The sequence below is a fragment of the Budorcas taxicolor genome, chromosome 15 (genome assembly GCF_023091745.1).
Source record: "Budorcas taxicolor isolate Tak-1 chromosome 15, Takin1.1, whole genome shotgun sequence".
Classification (NCBI taxonomy): domain Eukaryota; kingdom Metazoa; phylum Chordata; class Mammalia; order Artiodactyla; family Bovidae; genus Budorcas; species Budorcas taxicolor.
In genome coordinates this window covers 210,244-220,655 of record NC_068924.1, presented here as the reverse complement: position 1 = coordinate 220,655, position 10,412 = coordinate 210,244, and positions in this window count along the sequence as shown.

Below are 10,412 nucleotides of genomic sequence, written 5' to 3'. Positions count from 1 at the left end.
AAGGGAAGAGGAACTAAAAAGCCTCTTGAGGAAAGTGAAAGAGAGAGTGAAAAAGTTGGCTTAAAGCTCAACATTCAGAAAACAAAGATCATGGAATCTGGTCCCATCACTTCATGGCAAATAGATGGGGAAACAGTGGAAACAGTGTCAGACTGCAGTGGCTGCAGCCATGAAATTAAAAGACGCTTACTCCTTGGAAGGAAAGTTATGACCAACCTATATAGAATATTGAAAAACAAAGACATTACACTGCTGACAAAGGTCCGTCTAATCAAGGCTATGGTTTTTCCTGTGGTCATGTATGGATGTTAGAGTTGGACTGTGAAGAAGGCTGAGCACCGAAGAATTGATGCTTTTGAACTGTGGTGTTGGAGAAGACTCTTGACAGTCCCTTGGACTGCAAGGAGATCCCACCAGTCCATTCTGAAGGAGATCAGCCCTGGGATTTCTTTGGAAGGAATGATGCTAAAGCTGAAACTCCAGTACTTTGGCCACCTCATGTGAGGAGTTGACTCATTGGAAAAGACTTTGATCCTGGGAGGGATTGGGGGCAGGAAGAGAAGGGGACGACCGAGGATGAGATGGCTGGATGGCATCACTGACTCGATGAAAGGGAATCTGAGTGAACTCCGGGAGTTGGTGACGGACAGGGAAGCTTGGTGTGCTGCGATTCATGGGGTCGCAAAGAGACTGAACTGAACTGAACTGAACTGAACTGAAGAATCTCCCATGTGTATTTGTATTTCAACTGTAGTAGGCAAATAAAACCTTAAGCTAAAGTCATGGTATTTAAATCATGCCTTATCAGATATTTCCAGTGTGTAGGTGAGTCAAGTGAGCAAGTGTTTGCATATATTCTTAAGCTGGGGCCTCTTGAGAAACCTGTATGCAGGTCAAACAGCAACAGTTACAACTCAACATGGAACAACAGATTGGTTCCAAATAGGTAAAGGAGTATGTCAAAGCTGTATATTGTCACCTGGATTATTTAACTTATATGCAGAGTACATCATGAGAAACTCTGGGCTGGATGAAGCACAAGCTAGAATCAAGACTGCTGGGAGAAATATCAATAACCTCAGATATGCAGATGACACCACCCTTACGGCAGAATGTGAAGAAGAACTAAAGAGCCTCTTAAGGAAACTGAAAGAGAAAAGTGAAAAAGTTGGCTTAAAGCTCAACATTCAGAAAACTAAGATCACGGCATCTGGTCCCATCACTTCATGGCAAATAGTTGGGGAAACAATGTCAGACTTTATTTTTTTGGGCTCCAAAATCACTGCATATGGTGATTGCAGCCATGAAATTAAAAGACGCTTACTCCTTGGCAAGAAAGTCATGAACAACCTAAACTGCATATTCAAAAGCAGAGACATTACTTTGTCAACAAAGGTCCATCTAGTCAAGGCTATGGTTTTCCCAGTTGTCATTTATGGATGTGAGAGTTGGACTATAAAGAAAGCTGAGTGCCAAAGAATTGATGCTTTTGAACTGTGATGTTGGAGGAGACTCTTGAGAGTCCCTTGAACTGCAAGAAGATCCAACCGGTCTATCCTAAAGGAGATCAGTCCTGGGTGTTCATTGGAAAGACTGATGTTGAAGCTGAAACTCCAATACTTTGGCCACCTGATGCAAAAAGCCAACTCATTTGAAAAGACTCTGATGCTGGGAAAGATTGACGGCAGGAGGAGAAGGGGACAACAGAAGATGAGATGGTTGGATGGCATCGCCGACACAATAGACATAGGTTTGGGTGGATTCCAGGAGTTAGTGATGGACAGGAAGGCCTGGCGTACTGCGGTTCATGGGGTCGCAAATATTCGGACGTGACTGAGGGACTGAACCAAACTGAATTTAAGCTGGGGCACCAGAAACTTTCACAGAGACGTCAAATAATGCGGGTAATAATGTGGGTGATTGTGACTGTGAATGCACGTTGGAACCTGGGTAGATCAGTGACTACTAATCTAGCTTAAACTGGAGTCTCTTCTGCCTCTGATAGAATCTCAGTCTCATTTCTCTTGAGTCATTCAGCAGGGAACTAACGTGCCCTTGGTCATCCTACACATTTGCCACCAAATGGTCACAAGACCAGATGTCATAGGACTTTTGTGAGACCTTCATTTCCTTATTTGTAAAATAAAGTTTTGTATAATCTCTGGAGTGCCCTTTAGCTATATATTTTATCTGACCATGGCTAAATGAATTACCCATATTCAGTTAACTAGAAAAGCAAGTATTCTGTGTGAAATCAGTGAGATAATAATCTTTCATTCTCTTGACAAATGAAAGAAAGTAGCTGTGGCATGGAGGATTAACATGTCACTTTTGACAGAAAAAAAAAAGAACATGTGATTATAACAGATTCTTGGTTTTCAACTTATTTAGCATAGAATATATCATACCCAATTTGTTTCTCTTTGGAATCAACTTTGCTAATTGAAACCATCCAATTGTCTGATTGCCCATACGGCTGGGAAAGAGACTACTTGGCAAATCAATAGCCATCGCTAAGTCTATGATGTACTCAGGTGACCATTTATTCCCATCTCTTCAGAGGATGGAAATAAGAGTATATGTATAAGTCAGCTGAATATTCACCCAAGCAGACTCATTAATCTTTGAAAGTTCAGTCCATGGACATAGAATGTCATGAGAAAAAACTAAGAAATTGCCCAAAATTCTTACAAAAATATTTATTTCAGACATTACTACTCTGGATCTAGCTATGTTGTCAAGTACAGAATCTTGGTGTTAGGGACAATTGAATTGATGGTTTTGACTTGAACCAAAGAATATCACAGGAAGATGATATCTAAAAGCCTACCAAAACTCATCAAATGATAATACATGAAAGAGTTTATGATTTTATTACTCAATTATGATTTTATCACTAGATATATCCTTTGGCCACCTGAGGCATGGAGCCAACTAATTGGAAAATATAGAGGCAGGAGGATAAGGGGATGACAGAGGATAAGATGACTGGATGGCATCACTGACTCAATAGACATGCATTTGAGCAAACTCTAGGAGATAGTGAAGAACAGGGACGCCTGGAATGCTGCAGTCCTTGGAAGTGCAAGAGTCAGACATGACTGAATGACTAAACAACAAATGTAGTTTCTATAGATAATGAAACACACATGATCTCATTCATTCAGGCACTCTGAAGAATATGTACATTTTTGTGTGGGGGCATATGCTAGCTTTGAGCTTGCTTGGTGCATATGGAAATGGGTAAGAGAGAGGTGGCTAAAATTTGAATATTTAGTGGCATCTGCTTAAGCTGCTTTAAGAATGATAATCCATAATTCCTTACTGTATATAACACATTTGAATAGGAACATTCACCTATAGCCTGATTTTAAAGGGTTAAGTGTGTGTGTGTGTGTGGTTGTATTACTGGTCAACTCCTCTTCAAATGAATGTACTCTGTCTTTAGATAAAACAATAATTTAATCGTATTTCTATACAATGTAGCAGGCTATATTTTTCAAAAGTGACTGGATATTTTCTTGTCCTCCTATTTTCCACTCACTTATAGTTTTACTCTCAGAATAGGTAACCCTAATTACTTACTATTGCAAATATATTAATTTTGGAAGAGAGGATTTCTGGAGGTGCAAATGAGGGGCCTTAATGATATCCCTAGGGGCTTTCCAGGTGGGAGAGTGGTTAAAAAAAAATCCATCTGCCTTTGCAAGAGATAGGAGTTCTATTCGTGGGTACTCTGAAGTAAGAAATGGCAATCCTTTCAGTATTCTTGCCAGGAAAATTCTGTGCACTAAAAAATATGGTCACAACCTGAAAGCAGAGAGTTATTTTATTTGGTGGGAATGTTTAGGACTCCAAGCCCAGGAGACAGAACCTCAGTACCTCTGAGAAAACTGCTCCAAGGAAGCGGGAGAGGAAGTCAGGCTACATAGAAGTTTGCAACAAATGGAGTAGGCAGTCTGAACATCAAAGATCAGGCATCAAGTTAAAACAAAGTTTAGCATTCTGTGTGTGGGAGGATGCAAGATTTCTGGAATCACTGAATTCAATCCTTTCATATGCAGCTCAAAATTCTCCAAGTCAGGCTTCCACAGTGTGTAAACTATGAGCTTCCAGATATTCAAGCTGGATTTAGAAAACACAGAGGAACCAGAGATCAATTTGTAAACATCCATTGAATAATACAAAAAGCAATAAAGTTACAGAAAAACATCTACTTTTGCTTTATTGACTATGCCAAAGCCTTTGACTGTGTGGATCACAACAAACTGTTTAAAATTCTTCAATAAATGGAAATACCAGACCACTTTACCTGCCTCCTGAGAAATCTGTATGCAGATCAAGAACCAAAAGTTAGAACTGGACATGGAACAACAGACTGGTTCCAAATGGGGAAAGGAATACATCAAGGCTGTGGAATAACTTCTCTTTTCTCCTGGGTCCTTGTGCACACAAGGTTTTATTTGTGCCCTCCAAGAGTCTGTTTCCCCAATCTGTTGTATGTTCTGTAATCAAGTCCCACTATCCTCCAAAGTCAAATTTGGAACACTACGGAAAGGCAAAAAGATATGACACTGGAAGATAAACTCACCAGGTCAGTAGGTGCCTGATATGCTACTGGAGAAGAATGGAGAAATAATTCCAGCAAGAATGAAGAGATGGAGACAAAACAAAAAGAACACCCAGTTGTGGATGTGAGTGGTGATGGAAGTAAAGTCAGGTGCTGTAAAAACAATACTGCATAGGAGCCTGGAATATTAGGTCCATGAATCAAGGCAAATTGGAAGTGATCAAACAGGGGATGGCAAGAATGAACATTGACATTTTAGGAATTAGTAAACTAACATGGACTGGAATGGGCAAATTTAATTCACATGACCATTGTAACTACTACTATGGGCAAGAATCCCTTAGAAGAAATGGAGTGGCTCTCATAGTCATCAAAACAGTCCGAAATGCAGTACTTGGGTGTAATCTCAAAAATGGCAGAATGAACTCTGTTCATCTCCAAGGTAAATCATTAAATGTCATAATGCCCCCCACTAATGCTGAAAAAGCTGAATCAGTCTATTAATACCTACAAGACCTTCTAGACCTAACACCAAAAAAAAAAAAAAAAAAAGTCCTTTTCATTCCAGGGGACTGGAATGAAAAGTAAGAAATCAAGAGATACTTGGAGTAACAGGCAAATTGGGACTTGGTGTACAGAATGAAGGAGGCAAAGGCCAATAGAGTTTGCACAAGAGGAAACACTGGTCATAGCAAGCACCATTTTCATACAATACAAAAGAAGACTCTACACATTCACATTACCAGATAGTCAACACTGAAATCAGATTGATTATACTTTTTGCAGACAAAAATGGGGAAACTCTATACAGTGAGAGAAAACAAGACAGGGAGCTGACTGTAGCTCAGATTATGACAACCTCATTGCAAAATTCAGACTTAAAATCAAGAAAGTAGGGAAACCCACTAAACCATTCAAGTATGACTTAAACCAAATCCCTAAGAATTATACACTGGAAGTGAGAAATAGATTTAAGGAACTACATCTGATAGACAGAAAGCCTGAAGAACTATGGGTAGAAGTTCATGACATAGTACAAAAGACAGGGAACAAGATGATCCCCAAGAAAAAGAAATGTAAAAAAGCAAAATGGCTGTCTTAGGAGGCCTTACAAATAGCTCTGCAAACAATGGAACCAAAAAGGAAAGGATGAAAGGAAAGACATCCATTTGAATGCAGAGTTCCAAAGAATAACAAGGGGAGATAAGAAAGCCTTACTCAATGATCAGTTCAAAGAAATAGAGGAAAAAAAATGGGAAAGACTAGAGAACTCTTCAAGAAAACTAGAGATACCAAGGGAATATGTCATGCTAAGATAGGCTCGATAAAGGACAGAAATGGTATGGACCTAATAGAAGGAGAAGATATTAAGAAAAAGTGGCAAGAATACACAGAAGAACTGTACAAAAAAGATCTTCAAGACCAAGATAATCACGATGGTGTGATCACTCACCTAGAGCCAGACATCCTGGAATGTGAAGTCAAGTAGGCCTTAGAAAGCATCACTACAAATAAAGGTAGTGGAAGTGATGGAATTCCAGCTGAGCTATTTCAAATTCTGAAAAATGATGCTGTGAAAGTGCTGCGTTCAATATGCCAGCAAATTTGGAAAACTCAGCAGTGGCCACAGGACTGGAAAAGGTCAGTTTTTGTTCCAATCCGAATGAAAGGCAATGCCAAAGAATGCTCAAACTACCACACAATTGCACTCATCTCTCACACTAGTAAAGTAATGCTCAAAAATCTCCAAGCCAGGCTTCAACAATACATAAATCATGAACTTCCAGATGTTCAAGCTGGATTTAGAAAAGGCAGAGGAAGAAGAGATCAGATTGCCAACATCCATTGGATCATTGAAAAAGCAAGAGTTACAGAAAAACATCCATTTCTGCTTTATTGACTATGCCAAAGCCTTTGACTGTGTGGATCACAATAAATTGCAGATAATTCGGAAAGATATGGGAATACCACACCACTTGATCTGCCTCCTGAGAAATCTGTATGCAGGTCAAGAAGCAACGGTTAGAGCTGCACATGAAACAACAGACTGGTTCCAAGTACAAAAAGAAATACATCAAGGCTGGTATGTTGTCACCCTGCTCATTTAACTTAGATGCAGAGTACATCATGAGCAATGCTGGGCTGGATGAAGCACAAGCTGGAATCAAAATTGCTGGGAGAAATATCAATAACCTCAGATATGCAGATGATACCACCCTTACGGAAAAAATTGGAGGAGAACTCAAGAGTCTCCTGATGAAAGTGAAAGAAGAAAATGAAAAAGCTAGCTTAAAACTCAACATTCAGAAAACAAAGATCATGACATCTGGTCCCATCACTTCATGCCAAATAGATAGGAAACAGTGGAAACAGTGGCAGACTTTATTTTTTGGGTCTCCAAAATGACTGCAGATGGTGACTCCAGCCATGAAATTAAAAGAAGCTTACTCCTTTGGAAAAAAACTATGACCAACCTAGACAGCATATTAAAAGACAGACGTTACTTTGCCAATAAATGTCCTTCTAGTCAAGGCTATGGTTTTACCAGTAGTTATGTATGGATGTGAGTATTGGACTATAAAGAAAGCTGAGCACCAAAGAATTGATGCTTTTGAACTATGGTGTTGGAGAAGACTCTTGAGAGTACCTTGGACTGCAAGGAGATCCAACCTGTCCATCCTAAGGGAAATAAGTCCTGAATATTCATTGGAAGGACTGATGTTGATGCTGAAACTCCAATACTTTGGCCACCTGATGCGAAGAGCTGACTCATTTGAAAAGATCCTGATGCTGGGAAAGTTTGAAAGCGGGAGCGGAATGGGACATCAGTTGATGAGATGGTTGGATGGCATCACTGACTAAATGGACATGAATTTGAGTAAACTCCAGCTGAGAGTTGGTGTTGGGCAGGGAGGCCTGGCATGCGACAGTCCATGGGGTTGCAAAGAGTCAGACACGACTGAGCAAGTGAACTCAACTGAACAAATATATATTTTATTTTTCTGCTAGCTGCTAGGAACTGGACTTTTAAAATGCCAGTGTTTGCGCAAGATTTTTCATTCACATAGCTCCCATCAATTGGAATTGGTGCAATACATAATGTGGGTTTTTATGTTCAACCTCATAAATGGAATGAAATTCCTAGCTATACACACCAGTTTTGGGAATGACCACAAAGAGCTATTTGTATCTCAGCAACAAAAGACTTATTTGTGTTCAACTCTGACAAATGGAATGGTCTACAGAGCTTGATTATAGTAACACAAACCCTTGGGCTTATCTGTAATGTATTTCATGCTTGAAAGACCTTCTGATGGAATGGAGCAAATATATATATATATATATAATATATATATATATATATATATATATATATATATATATACACACACATATGTGTGTGAAAAAATGTACAGTATTTGTCTTTTTCTATCTAATGTATCTCATTAAGCATTATAGCTTCCAGGTCCACCATTCATGTTGTTACAAATGGCAAATTTTCATTTTTCAATGGTGGGGTAAAACCTCAGTGAGGTATCATCTTACACCTGTTAGAAAAGACAAGAAATAATAGGTGTTGGTGAAATGTGAAAGAAAAGGGAACACTTTGTGCACGTGGATGGGGATGTAAGCTAAAGCAATCACTCTGAAAAATAATATGGAAGTTTCTCAAAAGATTAAAAATGGGACTACCATATAATCTGGCAATTCCACTCCTGGGTATCTATCCTAAGAAAACAAAAACACTTATTTGAAAAGACATGTGTACCCTAATGTTCATAGAAGTGTTATTTACATACCCTAGATATGGAAGCAACCAAATTGTCCATATGCAGAGTACATCATGAGAAACGCTGGGCTCGATGAAGCACAAGCTGGAATCAAGATTCCCAGGAAAATATCAATCATCTCAGATATGCAGATGACACCACCCTTATGGCAGAAAGTGAAGAACTAAAGAGCCATTGATGAAAGTGAAAGAGGAGAGTGAAAAGTTGGCTTAAAACTCAACATTCAGAAAACTAAGATCATGGCATCCAGTCCCATCACTTCATGGCAAATAGATGGGGAAACAGTGGCTAAATTTCTTTTTCTGGGCTCCAATATCACTGCAGATGGTGATTCCAGCTATGAAATTAAAAGATGCTTACTCCTTGGTAGGAAAGTTATGACCAACAGAGACAGCATATTAAAAAGCAGAGACATTACTTTGTGAACAAAGTTCTGTCTAGTCAAGGCTATGGTTTTTCCAGTAGTCATGTATGGATGTGAGAGTTGGACTATAAGTAAAGCTGAGTGCCAAAGAATTGATGCTTTTGAACTGTGGTGTTGGAGAAGATTCTTTGAAGTCCATTGTACTGCAGGGAGATCCAACCAATTTATCCTAAAGAGATCAGTCCTGAATTTTCATTGGAAGGACTGATGTTGAAGCTGAAACTCCAATATTTTGGCCACCTGATGCAAAGAGATGACTCATTTGGAAAGATCCTGATGCTGGGAAAGATTGAAGGTGGGAGGAGAAGGAGACGACAGAGGATGAGAAGGTTGAATGGCATCACTGACTCAGTGGACGTGAATTTGGTAAACTCCAGGAGTTGGTGATGGACAGGGAGGCCTGGCATACTGCAGTTCATGGGGTTTCAAAAAGTCGGATGAGACTGAGGGACTGAACTGAATTGTCCATAAATAGAAGAATGCACAAAGATGATGTGGTACATATATTTAATGGATATTTTGTGGGGGTTTGGTTAAAAATCATGATGGGTAAATATAAGCATAACATAATACCAGTAAAATACATGAGGGTAGTGGTGCACTTTTTAAGCTTAACATAACTGTAGAAAAAACCTGATAGATTTCACCATATATTGTGAAATTTCATTCCTGCTTTATTCTGTACTTTTCCTTTAAAAAATTCTATTCTCTTCTGTTCTACCAAACTGATTTTATTAATATTCCCATTGTCATTGTTCTGTCGCCAAGTTGTGTCCGACTCTTTGTGACCCCATGGACTGCAGCATGCCAGGCTTCCCTGTCCTTCACTGTCTCTTAGAGTTGGCTCAAACTCATGTCCATTGAGTTAGTGATGCCATCCAACCATCTCATCATCTGTCACCTCCTTATCCTCCTGCCCTCAATCTTTCCTAGCATCAGCGTCATCTTCTAATAAGTCAGTTCTTCACATCTGGTGGCCATAGTATTGGAGCTTCAGCTTCAGTATCATTCCTTCCAGTGAATATTTGGGGTTGAATTCCTTTAGGATTGGCTGGTTTAATCTTCTTGCAGACCGAGGGACTCTCAAAAGTCTTCCCCAGCATCACAGTTCAAAAGCATTACTTCTTCAGTGCTCATCCTTCTTTATGGTCCAACTCTCACATCTGTATATGACTACTGGAAAAACCATAGCTTTGACTCTTTGGACATTTGTAGGCAAAGTGATGTATCTGCTTTTTAGTATACTATCTAGGTTTGTCATAGCTTTTCTTCCAAGGAGCAAGCCTCTTTTAATTTGATGGTTGCAGTCTCCATCCACAGTGGTTTTATTCCCATTAATAGAATTTAAATTGCAGTTTTAAAATGCTATTCTTACTCAGATCTAGAGTATAATTAGTACATATTAATTGAGATCATATACATTAAAACATAACTTGGGTTTATATATTTACTTTTATACGTAATAGCTTTGTGAACCTGGGCAAGTTACTTAATATCTCTGAGCTTCCATAACCACATATATAGAGTGAAAATGATAATAATATTAGTTACATATTTTTTTTGTGTGTGTGTCAAGTGATTGGAATTGTGTCTTGTTACATAAGGAGCACTTGGACTTCCCTTGTGG